We start from the raw sequence: 21,569 nt of genomic DNA on the forward strand, positions 1-21,569 counted from the left end.
AATTACAGTTTTTAGTATTTGTTGTGTTTTTAGAAAGTGTCCCAACTTTTCTGGAAATGGGGTTTGTAAATACTAAAGATACAAACATACTAATTAGAATTTCTCCTCAAGAGTAATTGTCTTCCTCTTTTTCTTCCCACCAGTAAAAGGAGACACAGATGGGCATTTCATAGACATGATGGATGCACAAAACACAACGTAGATACAGGGGATATCGAAAAAAAATGCTGGAAACACAGAACACTGTAGAGTATTGGCTGTCTACACTAGCGACAGTGTGGCAGACTGGGAGATGCAGATCGCTGCCGCTGCCACTGCCGAAGCATCGCATTAAAGTATCACACCGCATATTGCTTGCCTGGGGAAAATATAAAAATTCAAAGTATGGTTTCGACTGTATGTCTATTGCCAACTCACCATTGTAAATCCAAAAAATCGGAAGCTGAACCATTGTCAGGTCACCTGTATTAGGAGAATAGGTCCATGATTTCTCAACACACACGTCACTGAAACTTTTGAAATTTTGATAACAAGCAATTAATTTATGGGAGATTTATTCATTTAGTCAACACTTTTTTCGCTGAAGCACCTTAGAGGTAAGCTACTTAAAATTATTCACTCACTTATACAGCAGAGTAATTTTTATTCTGTAAACTCAGGGTAAGTATCTTGGTCTAGGGTACTTTAATATATTGGAAAAAACTAGGGTCTTTAGAGCCCAAAGGTGACTGCTCTAACACCTACGCTGTCTGTTGCACACATCGTAGTTTATACTTAAACACTGAAAACTGGGGAAAAATAAGGTTAAGAATGCCTCATGTTAATGTTAAAACATTAACTCTGGTCTCGTTCATATAATGACTGTATGACAAAAAGGTTGAAAGCACTAGGTGCTGACTGTCACCTTGGCCACCCACAGCAATGATATGGGCCCAGGCCCTTGCTTGCTTTTGATTATTAAAGTTTACACAGCTCAGTACACACCAAGGAGCGGTTGTTCTACCTCTTCCCTGCTTTATTATTACAGCATTTTCATACAGGAGCAGGTTGGGTAATCCCGAAAGGTTGGTTTGTTTCGCCCTTTTGTTTGGTGAAAATCCTCTGCTCTGCACAAAATGAGAAAGCATTTGACGCAGTGAGTTTGTTAATGTTCTGGCTGGACCAAATTACATGCAGGGAGCAGGGCTGCATACGGTGCAAGTGATTTGTGCTCATTCAGGCTTCATTAGGGTTGCAAAAGCTACTCCAGTGAGTGAGCTTTCAGCCCTGGGCTGGATGAGGTGTCAGTGTAAATACTTTACATCACATAGTAGAAAGGAGGTGCTGGAAGCAACGAGGGACCGGTTACCTTCATGGCTGTTCTTACCGCGGTGACATCATTGGCACATAGAGTGCCAAGCTGTTTACCCATGAGTCCTTGAGTGCCCTCGTACATCAGCAAGAATGGGACTTCTATATCTTCACACACTGAGAAGCATTTTGCCTTAATTCTGCATTGTGGGGAGCATCACAATTTAAGATTAGTGTAAAGTAGAATGCAAAAAAATAAGAAATGTTTTCAAGGTGATTGCATCTCTGTGACAGCTGCCTGGTGCCTGTGAACAAGTCTTGAAGAGCGCTGATCCTCTGGCGCCTATATACCGTTCTTCTGTCTAGAACCTTCTTCACAACCCCTGAGCCGAACCCTTTCTTTGTAAGTTTGCATTGATTAACCCCTTTGCCTCTTGACTCTTTTGCATTACTCTGTACTGTCAACCAAGATTTTTATGTGCTCATCTTTCACACCCGCTTTGAATGAATGAATGAATCAGTCAAAGGAGGAAAATCTTTATTAATCCCAGAGGGAAACTGCACTTGATTTCAGCAGTATACAGCATAAAAAGAAGCAAAAACACACATACAGTGGCAAAATATGATGAAATAAGTAAAAAAAAAAAACCCTAAATAAAGACGCATGAAGGGGGTGGAGAAGTACAGCAGTAGACAGTAACCTCAGCAGCACTCTGCCAGTAAGAGATCTTTACCCCTACAGCGTGAGGATTCATTATAGACATTTTGCATCCCGTATGTTTCACCCAGGAGTATTGTACTCGGATGATGGGATGGTGGGTAAACTGGTCGTCGAAAGAGAGGGAAAGGGGATCTAGGGAAATTAGGCTGGGTATGGAAGAAGATGATGATTTATGATCTGCCTCCCCCCACATCTCTTGTTGGGTGGTGGTTGAGGGTATAACCACCAGCTGCTTGGGGATACTGAACTCAGGGGATGAAGGGAAATGGTTTGAGGCATGGGGCAAGTCCCTGCTCTCCCGCTGCAGACAGGCCATTGTCATATCTGCCCCAGTTTAATCCTCACCCACTGGAACAGAATGGGATTAGATAGACTGACAGCCTCCTTCCAAAACACACACACACCTACAGACACATAGACACAAAGGAAGACACACACCCAACTCTTGGTGAGTTGACACTGTGGTGACACCTGCCAGATAAGCCTGGACCCACTTCTCTTTCTCCGCTGCTCTCTCTCCCTGTGGGGGGAAACTGCTTGCTAACTGACAGTCGGGTTTGTGCCCCCACTTCATGCAGCTGACCAATATTCAAATGCAAACGTTCTCAATAATTGATTTCAGTCCCATTGGATAAGCACTGCCTGCCATAGCCTCACCTTGACAGGGGTTTCAGTGGCGTGCGGAAAACACGTAGAGCCATTTCTGTACATTTCAGTGAACTTTGGAGTTGCCTGCCTGTAAAGCTGAATTTATATATTTATTTATATTTTAATATCAGATACATGCCACTAGAATATTCCAAAGTCTAACCCAGGAGACACATGTAGTATAAATGGAAATCAGGTCTGCATATGGAGCCCGTTTTCATGAGGAAGGCAGCCATTCTGGATGGATTATAATTTACATTGCATTACACCAAACATGATGTAGAACAATGTAGCTGGAAGGCAAATTATGTTAACTCATAATAGCAGCAATTTACAGAATACTGAGCTAGGGAATTTGGTTTATTAGGTTCTTGTAATAATCTGACATAAGGAAGTTTGTCAGCTGATGCATAAGGGCCCTTCCCATGAAACCACAGTAGTTAAGGTACAGAAAGACGGTTTTTATTGTTTAAACTGCCATATGGGCACTTTTTTTGTTGGGCTCATCTGTACATAAAAGAGCATACAGTTCAAAGTATTATTTTGGTTAACATGTTTGCATTGTAAAGATGTTAGAGCAAGGAGGGAACGGTTGGTTCAGTCATCGAGAATCTCTGATCGTCTTTGTTCCTCTGTTGATCTTATATTGTCTTCTTCACAGTCATCAGCTGAGAAACTATAGCATAAACAGCATGGCACTGATTTTTTAAATGTAGCCTAAATTACCACGCAAGCAGGGAAGAATCACTTGGCGCATGCACTTTCATCTACTCCTATCCATTTGAAAAAAGGATGCTAAGGTACTAATGCACAGGTACTAATTTGCTGAATTTGATGAACTGATTTGATTGAGAGGAGCTTTGCTCTAACCCTTTGCAGGAACTCTTGCTTCACAGTGCTACTCTCCCCGTTTTGTAGGCGCTCAGCAACATGCAAAGTCAACACTTTAGACACGGAGCTTGGATTTGCTGTGCCGCCATCCTCTCAATTTGGACTGACGTTTCATCAGGGGCTACCATCACAGTAAAAAAGGGGTATTGGGCGGCAGAGAGTGTGTGGGTTTGATGAAAATGGCTTGTAGCAAGTCGCCCAAGAAGCGGCCCGCTAGGCCATGGCTGAATTGGAGAATGATACTTGCAGCTACAATGTTACATCTGTTGCTAGGGCTGCAGGAAGCTCTTGCTGATCTGAGCAGACGGTGTAACCTTCATACTGGTGTGCCCAGGAGGGTGTGGGTTATGGAAGGTAGGAAGGTGGTGAGCTCCTGGCAGAGATTAGTGTGCCAGAGTAAAGGTCATCACCGAGCTGTCAGCCTCATGGCAATGTCTGCATTTATCTGCCAGTACAATAGGAAACAGTCAGTTCAGTGATGCATTACAGTATGGCTCACTTGGCATGCCACCCCCACCCGACAACACACAGGTAGCTAAACAGGAGTGGTGTCTTAGAGAAGCTAGGAATGGCTGGTGGTGTAGTGGTTGGAGCTGCTGCTTTTGGAGCCAATGGTAACAGGTTCAAATTGTATCTGCGGCTGTAGCACCTGTCAACAAAGTACTTACCCTGAAATTGCTCCAGTAAAATTACCCAGCTCTGTAAATGGGTTAGTAATTCTAGGTATCTTAACATTATAAGTTTCTTTGGAGAAAAATGTCAGCTAAATGAATAAATATGATAGTAGTCCTTTGTGTAGGCCCTGGGCAGGAGCCTGTTTTTATTTTCCATGAATGTACAAATTTGTTGTTTAGTAGAGGATTTCATGCAAATTTACTCACATAGCACAGCAAAGAGCACGTATTTTTGTACTTGTGTGGCCTTCGTGGTACTGCCATCAAACTTCTACAACTGATACAAAATGCTGCTGCCCAAGTTGCTTTTGACTTGCCAAAGCGTTCGCACGTATCTTCTCTACTCGTTTCTCTGCACTGGTATCCCATTGTTAACCGAATCAAATTTAAGACCCTGGTTAAAGCCTACAAATACATCAAAAGAACAGCTGCCAGTTATCTACAAGACTTGATCATTCGCTACACCCCAGTCAGACTGCTATGCTCTTCCACATGTGCCTGCTTAGTGGTCCTAGTCACGAAAGGTAAATCATAAAGGTTCTTGGTTCTGACTCCGTCATGGTGGAATGACCTACCCCTCCTGCTCAGAACTGCTGAATCTCTGTCGACATTTAAAAAGGGTCTTAAAACTCATCTCTTACAGACTCATTTCACCCATGATCTCTTAGGTTCATGTTAGGCATAAATGTTCATGCCCGTAAGGTATACATGTTCATGATCATGCTCTGATCAATGTTTTACAGAGCCACTCCTGCAATGTTGCATAAATGCTTATATGCATCTCAAAAAAAAGAAAAAAAAACAACTACTAAGAAGGTTATTTGGAATCGGTTATATTCTGGTAAAGTTTTATGCAACTACTTGTGTGATGAATGTTGGTGCATATGGTGAAGGAAACAAAATAACTGTACTTAAGAGCCACACATCTGCAGCTATGTCTCTCTTTCTCTAGGCAATGCACAAATTGTATTTTCTATGAGATGTACGTCGTTTTGGAGAAAAGCATCTGCTAAATGAATAAATGTAAATGTAGGAGCTACTTCAAACTTTTACATATAGAATCAAAACAAATGCCAGGTTCAGGAGGGGAAAACTGAATAACTGAAATCCAGAAGTCTGTTAATTATCTTAATTATTGCCACTGGTCATCTGATACGTAAGCTGGTACAATGTGATACTGCATTATTCAGGTAGAGGTATGTTACACATTTGCTGGATATTAACTAATGGCTGCACCTTTACGGTAGTGCAAGATGCTGCAGGAAAGCTTCTGCTTCTTTGCCAGAGAGGAATAAAATCAATATCAAATGTTTTATGCTGAATAAAGAAATCAACAGCAGGTGAAATAAATTCAGTTTTTCGAAAACCAGACTTGCTGTGCTGGCTGTTCTGCTTTAGGTCTTAATTATGGTAATAACATCTATATGTGCATATGGATACAAACTGACCTTTCATTTCAGGTAAGAACTGATCAGATCTGGGAGGACTTAGATACAATAGGACTCACAGATTCTGGAAGCTATATGGGAGTCAGCTGATGAATATCTTGAAACAGACCATGATTTCTATAATCTCTCATAAAAGCTTTCAGCACTAGAAGATCTCATGCAGTTTTTTGCTCTCTACCTTTATATGGATTTTTAAAGAACCGAAATCGGCTGGGTTGTAGTGACAACACCCAGGGAGGGGATGGGTTGTGTTTGGAGGACTTCAAAAGAATGAGATTGACAGTTATTGAATTGCCTCTCGGTAGCTGATGGATCCTTAACAGTTGACTGCCTCTCCAGCCCATGCGTGGGTGGGTCAGTGCAGATTGAACTAGGCTGCAGTTCTTCTCACAGTGAAAGACTCCCAAACCCTTCTTCCATTAACCAAACCAAAGAATGTTTCTAATTCTATGCAACCCGGAGAGGGAAAATTGGAATCAACACACGCTACGCCACATGTCAACACACTGCAGCTTATAATCAGTTGGTCAGTGGATGCTTAAAGACATGTCTCAGTCACATGGAAATCATCGTGAACAAAGTTTGGGTCACATTTCCCACTGGCAAGAACTGTTCTAATGTTGCTGAAGAATAGTCTGAAGGCAGGAGTGAAACACTGAAGTGTGTTTAGGCTTTGAAAATACAGGTGAAAGTTGAAGAACCTGTTTGTTACATATACTTGTTTATTTGATAATTTTCTCCAAAGCAGCATAAAATGTTAAACTACCTAGAATGATTTCCCCAACTGATGCGACTTGGTCATTTTTGCAGGAGTAAAAAAGTTACTCCAATAGCATTCTTGAGCAAGGTACCTTGCAATTAGACTTGTAAGAATGAAAAAGCTGTATAAATTGGTAAATCATTGTATGTTGCAATTAAGAGAAATGTGTCAGCTAAATTAACAATTGACAATAAGTAATACATGCAAACATTCTAATGGAGTATTTTTCATTGTTCAGCTTCACCTTTGGTACTTTGCTCTATCTTATTATGCAGTAATCATATAAAATGCATGAATGCAACAGTTGTTATCTTAGAATAGTTTCATTTTTGGCTCTTAGGAATGCAATCAGTATTTGTGCTTTGTACAGACTTGACTTTGTGTGTCCCCAGCAGACATTCACTTGGAACTCAAGTGTCACAGCTTTTTTTTCTTGTAGATGTATTGTCAAACAGTGTGGCAATCAAAGAGTGCTCCAATGAGCCCTGGTGTTCGCTGCCATGTACAAGTGCACTTTGTCATTCTGGTGGTCCTGCAGGGCTGCTTCATGAGGTCGCCATTGCTTTAAGTGAGTGGACATCTGCAGTCAATCACTTCACACAAAAATGACAATGAAATCCAAATGCTTCTCCTGTCTCATTTCTGAATGAATTGTCAATATGTCCTCTGTTAAATGCGTGACCGTCCCTGAATTTGTCTGGGACCGTGAATGAGTTTAGTGCTGAAAACAGGGGGTCACTGGGGTCAAAAACCTGGCATTAAAGAAAGGCTCTGTTCAGTGATCAATACGATGATTAGTACATCAGAAATCACAGTCACCTTTCAGCGCTCTTACCCTAATACGTGTCATTTGCGGCCTTTCATGCTAAACATATGCTATTCTCTTTGATTGTCTGTGGCAGGTCTTAACAAAGTATTTATAATTATATTATTAATTAAGCATGACATCATTACTTATGATGTGTCCATGAAATTTTAATATAAATAGGTCTCTTTAAATCAATTTACATCAGCTCTTTATCAGGGCTGGAACAATTAGGAAATAGCAGTGCCTATTAATTCAAGATTTAATGTCAAATTGTGCATAATTAAAGGAACTTAAGTAGGGAGCACTTGAATGGTGTCAATAGGAATGGGTAGAGCTTTTGAAACAGAAACATCTGTATTTAATCCAGGTCTTTGCCACGTGTTTCCTATAGTGCGCAATAAACAGCCTGAAGAGTAAAGCTGGAATCCTGCAACATAACCTGCTTCTCCATATTTCCTCACATTTTGTTTGCGCTGCTATAAAAAGCTCATCTATTGGAGAGAACAAAAGGATGTTTATTATCACAAACTCACAGAGGCGCTCATTAGTGATTCCCTGCCGTGTGCCCTGCAATATAATTTTTTCTTCTTTATGGGTGGGCTGGGAACACCTTCGCGATCATAGACCTGTTCTGGTGGGTGAGGAATCCCAAAGTGGGGGGGTCCATTTCTAGACAGTGGGCAACAAGAGGCCATAAGCACAACTTGTTAGGAATCCGTAATAACAGCGGATTTGACTTGTCCCCCTGTTCTAACAAGCCGTGTGGGGACTTGTGCAGAGGAGCAGTTTACTGCCGGCTAGTTAGTGAGACAGATGTCATGGGCACACACCTCAGCAATTTAAACAAGGCACCGCTAGCAGCAAGCTATCTCGAACCCGTGAAACTTGGGCTCAGCGGTGGGGGCCCAAGCTCTCACTGTTGTTTGTCTGCTACACAATTACACAACTAGCAGTGATGCCACTAGCTTTTTACTGTTTTGGTCATGTGTGTCATCCAGTGCAGTAAAAGTAATAATACACAAAACATACTGCAGTTGTTCTAACAAATATGTGTTTGACTCAAGAATCATGATTTTTTTTAACCTTTTTTTTAAGAAGGCAGCATGATGACCCTTGCTAAGTATTGTAACCCTTTGACATTGTGCTGTCTTAAATACAGTTGACCCTGGAACAACACAGGTTTGAACTGCGCAGGTCCTCTTATATGCAGATTTTTTTTTCAATAAATGTTTTGGAAAATTTTTTTGTAGATTTACGACAATTTGAAAAAACTCGCAGGCGAGCCGTGTAGCCCAGAAATATATTTATATATATTTAAATATGTCAGAAAAAGGGGTGCGGTGATGCAGTGGCGCAGTGGGTTGGACCGCAGTGCTGCTCTCTGCTGGGTCTGGGGTTCGAGTCCTGCTTGGGGTGCCTTGCGATGGACTGGCGTCCCGTCCTGGGTGTATCCCCTCCACCTCCTGTGTTACTGGGTTGGCTCCGTGACCCTGTATGGGCCAAGCGGTTCTGAAAATGTGTGTGTGTGTGTATATCGGAAAAAGTTAGGTGTCATGAATGCATTAAACATATGTAGATTCTAGTCTAAATTATCATTTACTACCATAAAACATACACGTAATACGTATAACATCTACAGCATTTTGTATTATAGAAGACAATATTAATTCAATTCAATTTATTTTTATAAAGTGCTCTTCTCACGCAGTGACAGAGAGTGCTTAAACACAGGCATAAGGTAAGAAAAACAAGGTGCGTTGACAGAGAGATAGACGATCCATCTTGGAAACAGACACACACACACACACACATTTTCAGAACCGCTTGTCCCTTACGGGGTCACGGGGAACCGGAGCCTACCCGGCAACACAGGGCGTAAGGCCGGAGGGGGAAGGGGACACACCCAGGACGGGACGCCAGTCCGTCACAAGGCACCCCAAGTGAGACTCGAACCCCAGACCCACCGGAGAGTAGGACTGCAGTCCAACCCACTGCGCCACCGCACCCCATTGGAAACAGACAGTGTACATTTATTTATCGTATCGATAAGTACAGTACTGTAAATGTATTTTCTTTTCCTTATGATTTTCTTAATAACATTTTCTTTTTTCTAGCTTGCTTTATTGTAAGAATGACGGCTGCCTATTATCTGCTGGCGTTGTCGGAAGCGAGGTCACCAGGCGCGCCAGTGCAGAGTGCCCGCCCCCGCGTCACCTCAGGGAAACGGCAGAGGGGCGACGCCGTGAGGGGGGTTTCGCCCTGTGAGTCCGCCCCTTCTTGGGGCGTACCCTCGTTCCCGGTGGGACGCCTGGGGAAACTCTGCTGCCTCCGGCTGCCCTGCCTAATAGAGGACGTGCCCTGCGAAGCCCTCGTGGACACGGGGTCTACAATCTCGATCGTCCGCAATGGGGTGCTGCCTGGAACGGCGCGCCATCCCCCGAAGGGATGGACCGAGGCGTCAGCGAGCCTGCGCATGGTCACAGGAGAGACCGTGGCGATGTGGGGGAAAAGACGTTTGCGCGTGGCTGTGGGCAACCAGCTGCTGGAGCACGAGTTCTGGCTCGCGGAGATCCAGGATCCATGCATTGTAGGAATGGATCTCCTGGCCGAGGCGGGGGGGGTGCTGGACCTGGGCAGACGGTCGCTACAGCTGGCAGGTGAGAACATTGCCCTCACTGACATGCGGCGGCGGCGGAAGAACCTCAAAACACGCGCCCTCTCCGCCAGTTCACGAGTGGAGGGGACCGGGGCTGCGCACCAAATGGCAGTTGAGGGAGAGCCCGAGGCACACAGCGGGGGCTCCTCTGGTGCAGGGTGCATCACACAGCCCTCGGCGACGACTCGTGAAGTGGTGCAGATGCTGTGGCAGCGCAGCGGGGCGAAGTTAGAAGAGGGTCAGCGAGAGCAGTTGAGGGAGCTCCTGAATGCCTTCATGGACATCTTCGCAGCCCGGGATGAAGACTGCACCAAAACGGACCTGGTGCGGCACCACATTGAGACAGGTGGCGCGGCCCCCATCCGCCTGCGGCCGCATCGCCTATAGCTGGCGAAGAGGCAGATTGCGGAGGAAAAGGTGAGAGAGATGGCGGCAGCGGGCATCATTGAGCCCTCCAGCAGCCCCTGGTCAGCGCTGGCGGTCCTGGTGCAAAAGAAGGACGGCAGCTGGCTGTTCTGCGTGGATTATCGTCCCCTGAATGCGGTAACCAAACAGGACTCCTATCCCCTGCCACGCATTGACGATGCGTTGGACTGCATCACGGGGTCACAGTGGTTCAGCTCTCTGGACCTGAGGAGTGGCTACTGGCAAGTCGCTTTGGCACCGGAGGCCCGGGAAAAGACAGCATTCACCCTGGGGCGGGGCCTCTGGCACTTCACGGTCATGCCTTTTGGCCTGTGTAACTCGGCCGCCACCTTTGAACAGCTGATGGAGCGGGTCCTGTCAGATGTGCCCAGGAGCTGGTGCATCGTCTACCTGGACGACCTGCTGGTACACGCCTCCTCCTTTGAGTCTGCGCTGGCAAATCTGAAGGAGGTGTTTGCTGCCATCCGTGCAGACGGGCTGAAACTGCACCCCGCGAAGTGCAACCTCCTCCAGCGGCAGGTGAAATTCCTGGGCCACGTCGTGGACGCGAATGGAGTGTTCACGGACCCCGACAAGGTGCGGCAGATGCGAGACTGGCCAGCCCCAGAGAACGTGTCGGAGTTGCAGAGTTTCCTGGGGCTGGCGTCGTATTATCGCCGCTTTGTGCGTGGTTTTGCAGACATCGCAGCACCACTGCACCGCCTCACTGCTAAGGGCACCCCGTTCGAGTGGACCCCTGAGTGCGCAGCCGCCTTTCACCTCCTGAGGGAGGCTCTGGCGTCTGCCCCCGTCCTGGGTCTCCTGATCCCTGGGAGGACTTTCATCGTGGACACGGACGCCAGCGATCAAGGCATCGGAGCTGTGTTGTCGCAGGCGGGAGATGGAGGTGAGAGAGTGGTCGCATTCTACAGCCGCCGGCTGAGTCACCCAGAGAAGAACTACTGTGTCAAGCGGTGAGAGCTCCTGGCCGTGGTGGCAGGGATTAAACATTTTCGTCCCTACCTCTACAGGACCAGGTTCCTGTTGCGGACCGACCACGCCTCGCTCACATGGCTCCTAAATTTCAAGGAGCCAGAGAGGCAGATAGCACGGTGGCTGGAGCTGCTGCAGGGGTATGACTTTGAGGTCCAACACCGGCCAGGACGCCTGCACGCCAACGCCGACGCACTTTCTCGGCGCCCTTGCAGTGCAGGCTCGTGCAGGCACTGCGTTCGGCTGGAGGAGCGGCGAGCGACTGCAGAAGAGACCTGCGCTGTGCTGGCGGCAGATGCGGCGAGCGATGGGGGATCCGCTGACGACACAGAGCTGTTCCGCCGGGCCCAGGAAGCCGATCCAGAGCTGGCGGTGGTGCGGGGCTTCCTGGAGTCGGGGCAGCGCCCACCCTGGACTGCTGTGGCCCCACACGGACCCACCGTCAAGTCGTACTGCTCACAGTGGGACAGCCTTGAGGTGAGGGGGGGGCTGCTGTATCGGCATTGGGAGGGGCCAGTGCCCGGCCAAGTCCTGTGGCAGCTCCTCGTCCCCCGTAGCCTCAAGGAAGACGTGTTGCAGCGAGTGCATGGTCCCGCTGGCATTGGGCACTTCGGCGTGGCGAAGACGCTGCACCGGCTGCGCCAGCGGTTTCACTGGGCGGGGTGTCACCAAGACGTGGAGCTGTTCGTGCACTGCTGCGATGCCTGCATGGCGCGTAAGGGCCACAGTGACCGGTCGCATGCCCCCCTGCAACGACTTCAGTCGGGTGCCCCAATGGAGTGCGCCGGGCGTGGACGTGCTGGGACCCTTTCCCCGCACTGATCGGGGGAACTGCTACGTGCTCGTGGCCATGGACTACTTCAGCAAGTGGCCCGAGGCGTACGCGGTACCGGACCAGAGTGCTGCGACCACAGCGAAGCGGTTGGTGGAGGAGATGTTCTGCCATTTTGGGGCGCCAGAGAACCTGCACAGTGACCAGGCCAGGAACTTTGAGTCACAAGTCATGAAAGAGGTGTGCGACCGGCTGGGGGTGCGGAAGACGCGCACCATGCCCCTTCATCCACAGAGCGACGGGCTGGTGGAGCGTTTCAACCGGACACTCACCACGCAGCTCTCTGTGCTTACCTCCCGACATCAGCACGACTGGGACAGACACCTGCCCCTGGTCCTGTGGGCGTGCCGCTCTGCTGTCCAGGAGTCCACCGGCTGCACCCCTGCCCTGCTCATGTTTGGACGCGAGCCGAGGACTCCGGTGGACTTGGCTTTCGGCAGCCCGCCGGAGGCCAAGGTGGGGGGTGAAGTGGGTCCGGAGTACCTTCGGCAACTGCGGTGGCGTTTGGAGTCCGCGCACGCTTTTGCCAGGCGCCATCTGACGGAGGCCAGGGGGCGGCAGAAGCGCGCATACGACACGCAGTGTCGCGGGTGCCCACTGGCCCCAGGAGACCGGGTGTGGGTATACAATCCCCGGAGGAAACGCGCGCTCTGCCCTAAGCTCACAGACAGCTGGGTGGGTCCCTGCGTGATTTTGGGTCGGCTGTCGGATGTCGTCTACAGGGTGCGGATGGGGCCAGAGCGTCGGCCGGTGGTTCAACACTGTGACAGACTCGCCCCCTACCATCCCAAGGAACCTGCACTGAGGCCTCCCGGAGAGAGTCCACCAGGTCCAGCGGGCTCACCGTCCCCGCACAGAGCCAGGAGGGTGCGCCGGTTGCCTCTGCACCTCAGGGACTTTGTGCTTTCGGGGTCGACAGTCGCCGGGACGGCCGACTGCTAAAGGGGGGGCAATGTAACAGCGCTGAGGGGAGTAAATGTGTAAATAGTTGGCATTAGTGTTTATGTGTGTGTACATAGTTGTGTGTGGTTTCTGATTGGTTGTGGTCCTATTTATGTTCAGTGTTTCAGAGTGGGATTCTGGGGAGTCCCGGGGGGAACCCCTTAACCATAGGGTGCAGCAGGGGGGCTGGGAGTGACCCAGGGGGATTCTGAGGTGTTCTGTGTCTTGTACTGTCTGAGGTGTCTTTGTTAAGACTGCTGTGGGAGACATGTATGCTTTCAGTAAAGAGCATGTTTCTTTTACCTCGTCTGTCAAGCTAGTTTCCAGTAGCTCTATGGGGGGACGCTACAATACATATGTATTAATCGACTGTTTATGTTATCAGTAAGGCTTCCGGACAACAGTAGGCTATTAGTACGTACTTACAAGTATTTGAATTTTCCTATTGATTAATTTTTTCTTTGTGACCGTGTTTGAGTTATGCTGCAGCTTTAAAAAAAAAAAAAAGACTCAAAATGCCTTTATACGCTTATGAAATAACTGCAGTCGTCTGTGTGATTTGAAAACTCTTCTGTGAATATTTATTCCATAGATATAAGCTATGGCAAATCTCAGCAATGCTGTCTTTGGAGCCATTCATTCCTAACAACTGGAATGTCCTGGGTTCAAATCCCATGTCTTGCTACAATAGCCTTGATCAAGGCACTTATCCTGAATTGATACAGTAAAAATTATTCTGCAGTATAAATGTGCAAGTCACTGTAAGTAGCGTAGTCCAACATTGTTATTTTGTCTGGAAAAAAGTCATGTTTCCATTTAGTCTGGAATGATGGGAATGATAGCTGTATCTTCGTTGTATGGTATTTAAGACAATGGTGGTGATGTTCAAGATAATATAAACTCACAACAAGGCAGGAGAATGATCATTGTGATTTGCTGAGAGGTTCTGCTTGCATTTACATTTACATTTATTCATTTAGCAGACACTTTTGTCCAAAGTGACGTACATCTCAGCAAAAGTACAATTTATGCATTACATTAAGAGAAAGAGACATAGCTGCAGAAATGTGACTCAGGTAAACCTAGTTTGTTGCCTACCACTTGCTGCACCGAGGTTCATTGTTCAAGTAGGTGCATAAAACACAGGATAGACAAATCCTGATACCCTCCTACCAATTTTTTTTTTTAAAATAATATTAAAAGATACACAAGCAAGCAAAAACAATACCAGAGTACTGGCTGAATAAAGGATTATCTGGTGATGCTCTTAAAGTTACTGTGCATGAACATTTACACCGTACATGAGCTGGAGAGATCTTTTGCGAAATAGATCCGGAAAACGTGAGTTTTCAGACCCTTCTTGAATGTAGACAGAGTTTCTTCAGTTCTTAGTGAGAGGGGAAGGTTGTTCCACCACAACGGAGCCAGAGCCGAGAACCTCCGTGCTTTACCTTTCGTGCGCGGGACCACCAAGCAAACAAAAGTAGACAAGTGAAGGGGTCTAGCTGGGGTGTAGCGGTTGATCAAGACCTGTAAATAGCTGGGAGCAGTTCTATTGATACATTTGTAGACAATAAACATGGTCTTGAATTTGATTTGGGCAGCTATAGGAAGCCAGTGCAGAGAAATGAGAAGAGGAGATACATGGAAATGCTTTGGCAAATCAAACTCAATTCGTGCAGCAGCATTTTGTAGAAGTTGCAGAGGTTTGATGGCAGTAGCAGGAAGGCCACACAGGAGAAAGTTGCAGTAGTCCAGACTGGAGGTCACCATGGCCTGGACAAGTAGTTGGGCAGAGTCAATTGTGAGGTATGGACAGATCCTATGAATATTATGCAGGATACATCTGTATAATTGGGTTGTGGCTTTGATGTGTGAAAGACAGACTCGCATCAATCATTACCCCCAGACTCTTAGTCAAAGAAGTAGACAAGATGAGTGAGTTGTCCAGTTTGATCGATAGATCGTGACAGGAGGACGGGCCAGCTGGGAGGTAAAGAATCTTTGTTTTAGAGAAGTTGAGTTGGAGGTGGTGATCAGACATCCACGAAGAGATGTCCGACAAGCAGGCAGCAATGTGTGCGGAGATGTCTGACGCACCAGGTGGAAATTAGAGGAAGAGCTGGGTATCAGCAGCATAGCAGTGGTATTTGGAGATGAATGAGAGCTCCGCCAGACCACTTGATAGGATTTGTGCTTCACGGACAGTTAAGTTAATGTCCCATTGTATCAATTATCTGAAGAGTTTTGGAACAATGTTGTCCACTGCAGTGACCTCTCCACCAAAGGAGATGTCTCCAAGGTCTCCGCCAACAAGCCAAGGAGATGTACTGGAATCCAGTTAACACCATTAATGTCTCCATTAGGGGGTGTGGTGGCGCAGCAGGTGTGGCCGGGGCCTGCTCTCTGGTGGGTTGGGTGTTTGAGTCCCTCTTGGGGTGCCTTGTGGTGGACTGGCGTCCCGTCCTGGGTGTGTCTCCCCCTCCAGCCTTGCGCCCTGTCTTTCCTAGTTAGGCTCTGTCTTGTCCTGACCCCGCTTGGGACAAGGGGCTTCAGAGAATGTGTGTATGTGAATGTTTGCATTCATTTATTTAATTGATACTTTCCTCCCTAGTAACTTATAGTGTTAAGCTACCAACAATTGTTTGCCAATTTAAAGCGGATAGAGTAAGCACCTTGATCAAGAGCACTACAACAGTAAGTGGGATTGCAACCTCTGACCCTAAAGGGAATGGCTATAACCAAAGTGATGCCTGCTACTCCGTAACCATTTCTTTTTCCTCTCCTCATTCGGTTTTCAACTTTATGGAAGGAACACAATAAACCCATCAGATGACAACACAGGGGTTGCTCTGGACTGGCTCTTTATTATTATTTTCTTTTTGTGAGATGAGTCAAGTCCTGTAGAACAGTCCCAGATGTGGCTGTGATTCAGCATCTCTTATGCTCTGCGACAGACTTGACACACATGCTGGACATCTGCAGTCAGTAAGCACACCTGAAGGAAAGAGGTTAATTTTCAGGCCAGAATACGTGGGCAGGGATGGTGGTTACAAGCAGAGCATAAATGATGCATTCAGAGAGTGGAAGAAAGCCTCATTCTTTTTCGAAGTACAAGAGAATTGTGCATTTTTTTCACTTTATTTTTTCAAGGTGTAGAACTCTGTCAATATTTAAAAACTAAACCCAATAAAGACAAGTACACTTTACATTTTAGAAGGTAAATCACACAAAACAGCGATATTTCAGTGGGACCGTGTTGGCAAGAAATGAAAGGTCTTCTTTTGGCTTAGCGAGCTGCTGTCATGAATACTTCCAATCGTCTTTCAGCTGTGCAGTTATTTAATCTGCGGGAGTTATGTAATGTGCTCCCGCGTTGCATGCATAAGTGGTACTTCTGTCTTCTGGAGCAGAAACAACATGTATCTGACAGAAGAAAGGAGAGACAGGCCATAGTTAGCAGAGAAATGCGGATGGGTATGTTTGGTCCATTTGCCTGGTGAGAGGGTTGCTTTCTTCATTGGAGACCACTGCCCTGGCAATGTCACAATTATTTCCCACGGGTAAAACGAAACAGAAAATAAACGGATCCATAAGTCACAGTCAGGAACTAGATGAATTGATCAGTCAAATCACAGCATTTAGTTCAATTGGGAAAGACTCTTAAAAGAAGAATCAGTGAATGAATGAATGAATGAATGAATGAATGAATGAATGAATGAGCAAGCATGCAAGCAAACAAAAGCCCTCGAATGGACTTCTCTTTTTCTAAGGTGCCATATGCCACACAGCAGTCTTGTGGGCCACAACGATTCTGAAGTGGGTATATGATTTTTGATAACTGATGGATGGATAAATAGATTGATGGATTAAAGAAAGAAAAGAAAGAAAGAAAGAAAGAAAGAAAGAAAGAAAGCTTCTCAGGATCACTTTAGACCTTGTATGACTCATATGTTGGAAGGTCCTGCTTTTGCCCTCTTTTGCTGCCAGAAACTGATAGAGTCTAGCCATTTCATTAAGAATTTATTGATGAGACCACAGCCATGTGGAACTTTGTTTACCCAATAACCGAGTGCCATCCCTGCAACAGGGCTGTACCATACTCCTGCACCACTGTAAGTGGGATAAATGACATCAGAATGCCCAGGACGTTGGAGGCGGCGAAGCCCGGCCAGGAGAAATCATTCCTCGGTGATGAGGAGGCCCTTGCACTTAATGGTGCTGAATGCCCAGAAAGCGAGAAGAATACTGAACACCTGTACACTGTGGAACAGACTCTGAATCTCCTAAAGTATACATACTGTAAGTAATACTACTACTACTACTACTACTACTACTACTACTACTAATAATAATAATAATAATAATAATAATAATAATAATAATCCTGGTCCACCTATCACAAATAAATACAATTTATTGCAAATTTTATGAGAAAGACTGTCAAATCAATAGCCAGTCAAAAAATAGTAGAAAAAACTGGAACCAGTGTTAAGAATTTGTAATTAGGGAATGGGTCACAGTTTAAATTTGATTACAACACATTTATCCTGTCCCTTGCTATCCTGTCACAGGGTAGGTGGCCTTGGGTATTCGCCATCTCTGCTGTAATGATCTGTAACCTCTCAGATACTAAAAGTCATTAACCTGTAATGAAGCCAAATTGCACGAGTCACGCATACCCTTGATCAATAGAAATTTGGGACACAATTAAATGAGAATAAACTAAGGATGTCTTTCCTATTTTAGTGGCCTTGCTGTAGCTGGCAGATGTCTTGGAAGAAATCCTAACAGTGTGAACTGTGTAATGCGTTAAATGAGTTAGTGGATCCTGCTCCATTCAGGGGGAATTTCAGCACAAAATAAAATCTTATTCCTTTTTCGTAATCAGAGGGAAGTCAGTCATCTCAGTGTGTTGCTGTGATGAAGTGCTGAAATAAACTGAAATAAGGATAAAATATTGTATTCCTGTAGTATATTGTATTCCTGTCAGTTCTGATTTGAAATATATTAATAAAATGTAAATGTAAATGTGAATGACCCTGTAAATGTTTATGACCCTGGTTATAGCCTACAAATGCATCAATAGAACTGCTCCCAGCTATCTACAGGACTTGATCATCTGCTACACCTGAACCAGACTGCTACGCTCTTCCACAACTGCCCGCTTGCTGTTCCCACGCACAAAAGGTAAAGCACAAAAATTCTCGGTTCTGGCTGCGTTGTAGTAGAATGACTTCCCCTTTTCACTCGGAACTGCTGAATCTCTGTCCATTTAAAAAGGGTCTCAAAACTCATCTCTTCCAGACTCACTTCACCCATGATCTCTTATGTTCATGTAAGGTTTTGCTTTGGAGAAAGCGACTGCTAAATGAATAAATGTATATGTAATGTAAATATATTAATTTTCATGTGATAAATACATTAGCTTAGACAAAACTGTATCAGAAATACATTTTGGTTACGCATGGCAATTAAATAACCATGATATTTTATATTTAATATATTTAAAAGTGATATTTTAGCATAAACTAAGCATACTGTAAACTTAGTAGTAGTGTAAGGTAGTGTAAACATCCTGACCAAACATGAGGAAAGAATATGAACAGGCTTCAAGCAGTGTAAAGGTTAAAGCACTTGATAAAGGTGCTTATCCTGAGCTGATACAGTAAAAATGATCCCGCTGCAGAAGTGGGTGAATCAGTGTAAGTAGCTTATTGCACAATCCTCGAACTGTAAGATATCTTGGAAAGAAGAGTCAGAAAAATAAGAACTCATAATTATGGTGGGTTTTCAGCATGAAGCAGGGATGTAAAGTCCTTAAAGTCTTTAAAATCTGTTGGGGACAAAATTCCTTTATTTTTCCCTCAGATATTGCCAGAGTTTATTTTATGCTGCAATCCTTCTGCTGTAAAGATGAGCTACAGAGCTTGTTAAAACAAACTTTGACATGTGAATATTTATTTACGACCTACACAGCAATTTGCTTCAGTTTCACCCTGAGACGCGTGGTAATGCCCCCGAGTCAACGTCTCGGTTTGCTTTATAACGACCGGATCATTCTCCAGCATTCAGCCATTTCCTGCTGTTGAAATGGCCACTTATGAATAAAGTGACACATAGCCAACTTCTTCTGAGGTGTGAGAAGTCGGGGTGAATAATGAATGATGTCTTCAGTCATGGGTTATAAACATTAAAATGACCAATATTTAAGCGACTTTCAGTGAATTAACATTATTTTTAAATTGTATGTAAAATTAAACAGATATTATTTGTTAACTGTATGTTATTTGCTATAATTCATTGCACTTCCATTTGGGACCATTAATTTTTCATTTTCAATTTCAACAGAGGGTGTCAAAATTCCATTCATTGTAAGAAAATTGTAGGAAGCCTGTTGAAAATGTAAATTTTAAGTTCATATAAGTACTATAGATTTTCATATGGTAAAACTCACTTCGCCCATGATCTCTCACGCTCATGTATGGTGTAAATGTTCATGCAATGTAACGTTATGATCGTGCCCAGATAAACCTTTACACAGCCGGTACTCCTGTATTGTACGTAAATGTTTGTGTACCTTAAAAAAAAAAAAGAAAAATTGTAGGAAGGTGATCAAGAATCCCCTATTCTGAGTTTTTTGCACCTACTCGTGTGATAACATTGGTGCATATAATGGAAAGAAACTAAGTTTATTTAAGAATCACATGTCTGCAGCCATGTCTCTCTTTCTCCTAATGTAATTGTATTTCTCTGAGATGTACGTCACTTTGGAGAAAAGCGTCTGCTAAATGAATAAATGTAAATGTAAAGCTCAGTTTTAGTCACTTCTGTTTACCATTTGGGGGCATGGTGGTGCAGTGTGTTTGGCTGGGTCCCGCTCTCTGGTTTTCGAGTCCTGCTTGGAATGCTTTGAGACGGACTGGCTTCCCATCCTGCGTGTGTTCTCTCCCCCCTCCAGCCTTATGCCCTGTGTTGCCGGGTTAGGCTACAGTTCACCGCAACCCTGCTTGGGATGAGCGATTTCAGACAATGTGTGTGCGTGTGTGTGTGTGTGTGTGTGTGTGTGTGTGTTTGTTTACCATTTCTTTTAGATGTCTTCTCGTAGCCAAATAAATAAAGCATCTGTGTGTGTGTGTGTGTGTTTTTTTTCCAATATTATTTTGTTTTAGGGCCATCAGGGAGCATAGTGGTTAGGGCTATTGCCACATACTTGGAAAAGTCGGGTTCGAGTCCGACTCTTCCGGGGGTTTACCTTGAACTTATACAGTAAAAGTGACCAAGGTGTAAAAAATATGTAAATCACTTTAAGAAACTTTGTGTATAAACCTCACATTGTAAGTCACTTTGGGGGAAAAATGTCAAATAAATAATCATGTTGGAGCTGACATGGAGTCCAGTCCATGACTTTAACATTAGAAACATATTTCACATCATGTAAATATACACAAATTCACTTGTTCTTCTCTAGAGGTCTCAACTGTTGCCACCCCCAACAGTCTCATTACTTCAAATTCATCCCGGGTTTTCAGATCACTGTCAGAGACTGTAGCACGCTGAGGCAGCCCAGGAAGGGGGCGGAGACAGGTGCAAAACAGCCACACCTGGGGCTGATTACCTTCCCTATTTCTTCCCCTGTGCCCAGCAGTAGAGATTAGAGACAGAGGAGGAGAGCGAATCCAGTGAGACAGAGACGCACCAGAACCCGAACCCAGAGACAATGCTGGCGTCCGGACAGACTCGAGGCTCCCTGCACCCCTGACCTGCATGAAGCATCATCCTACCTGTTCCTTGGCCCCTCTTTTCCACCCCCTTCGTTCTCCCCGCACTAAATAAAACCCCTCACCGACAAGCACTGCACCTCTTGTCTCCTGCTTCCTCTCTTACAGAGACATTATGCACTAATGAACTTTAATTTCTGTAAAATTAACTGTGCAACAGCAGCAGCACCAGGACAAAAAAAGTCTGCATATAGAAGATGTCTTTGCATTTCTCCGGAAAGCCCCTCGTGGCAATCGTTTTGCTTCTAAAAGACTGTGAGTTGAGTCCCCACTCTGTGTCCAGCCCTGCCTGCAACAACCCAAACAGCCTGCGCATCCCACTGCAGAATTTTTAAATCACAGTAAACTTGTCATCAAAATTAGCCTGCTTTATCTTATCTGCTTTTACCACAGTTTATTTTCCAGATATTTATTTATTAATAACCTTATTTTATTAAAGTGGTGGAGGTTAAGTGTCCCTTCTAGGTTCCCTCCTGTGAATTGCAGTGGCAACTTTAGGGTCAAAGGTCAAACATATGTGAGAGCTATGCCACCTGGCCAACACAACCACATTGCATGTTAGTTGCATGCTCAAAAAGGAAACACATTTACATAACATGCACCCCCCTGCCTCAAGCACGTGTGTGAGAGAACAGCAGGTAAGAATTCCCCAGTTGCTTCTCTCCCTCTGATGGATGAGTGGCTTTAGCATGCAGCACCGTACCCTGCACCCCCCCACCA

Source organism: Scleropages formosus, chromosome 11 (assembly GCF_900964775.1).
Source record: "Scleropages formosus chromosome 11, fSclFor1.1, whole genome shotgun sequence".
NCBI lineage: Eukaryota > Metazoa > Chordata > Actinopteri > Osteoglossiformes > Osteoglossidae > Scleropages > Scleropages formosus.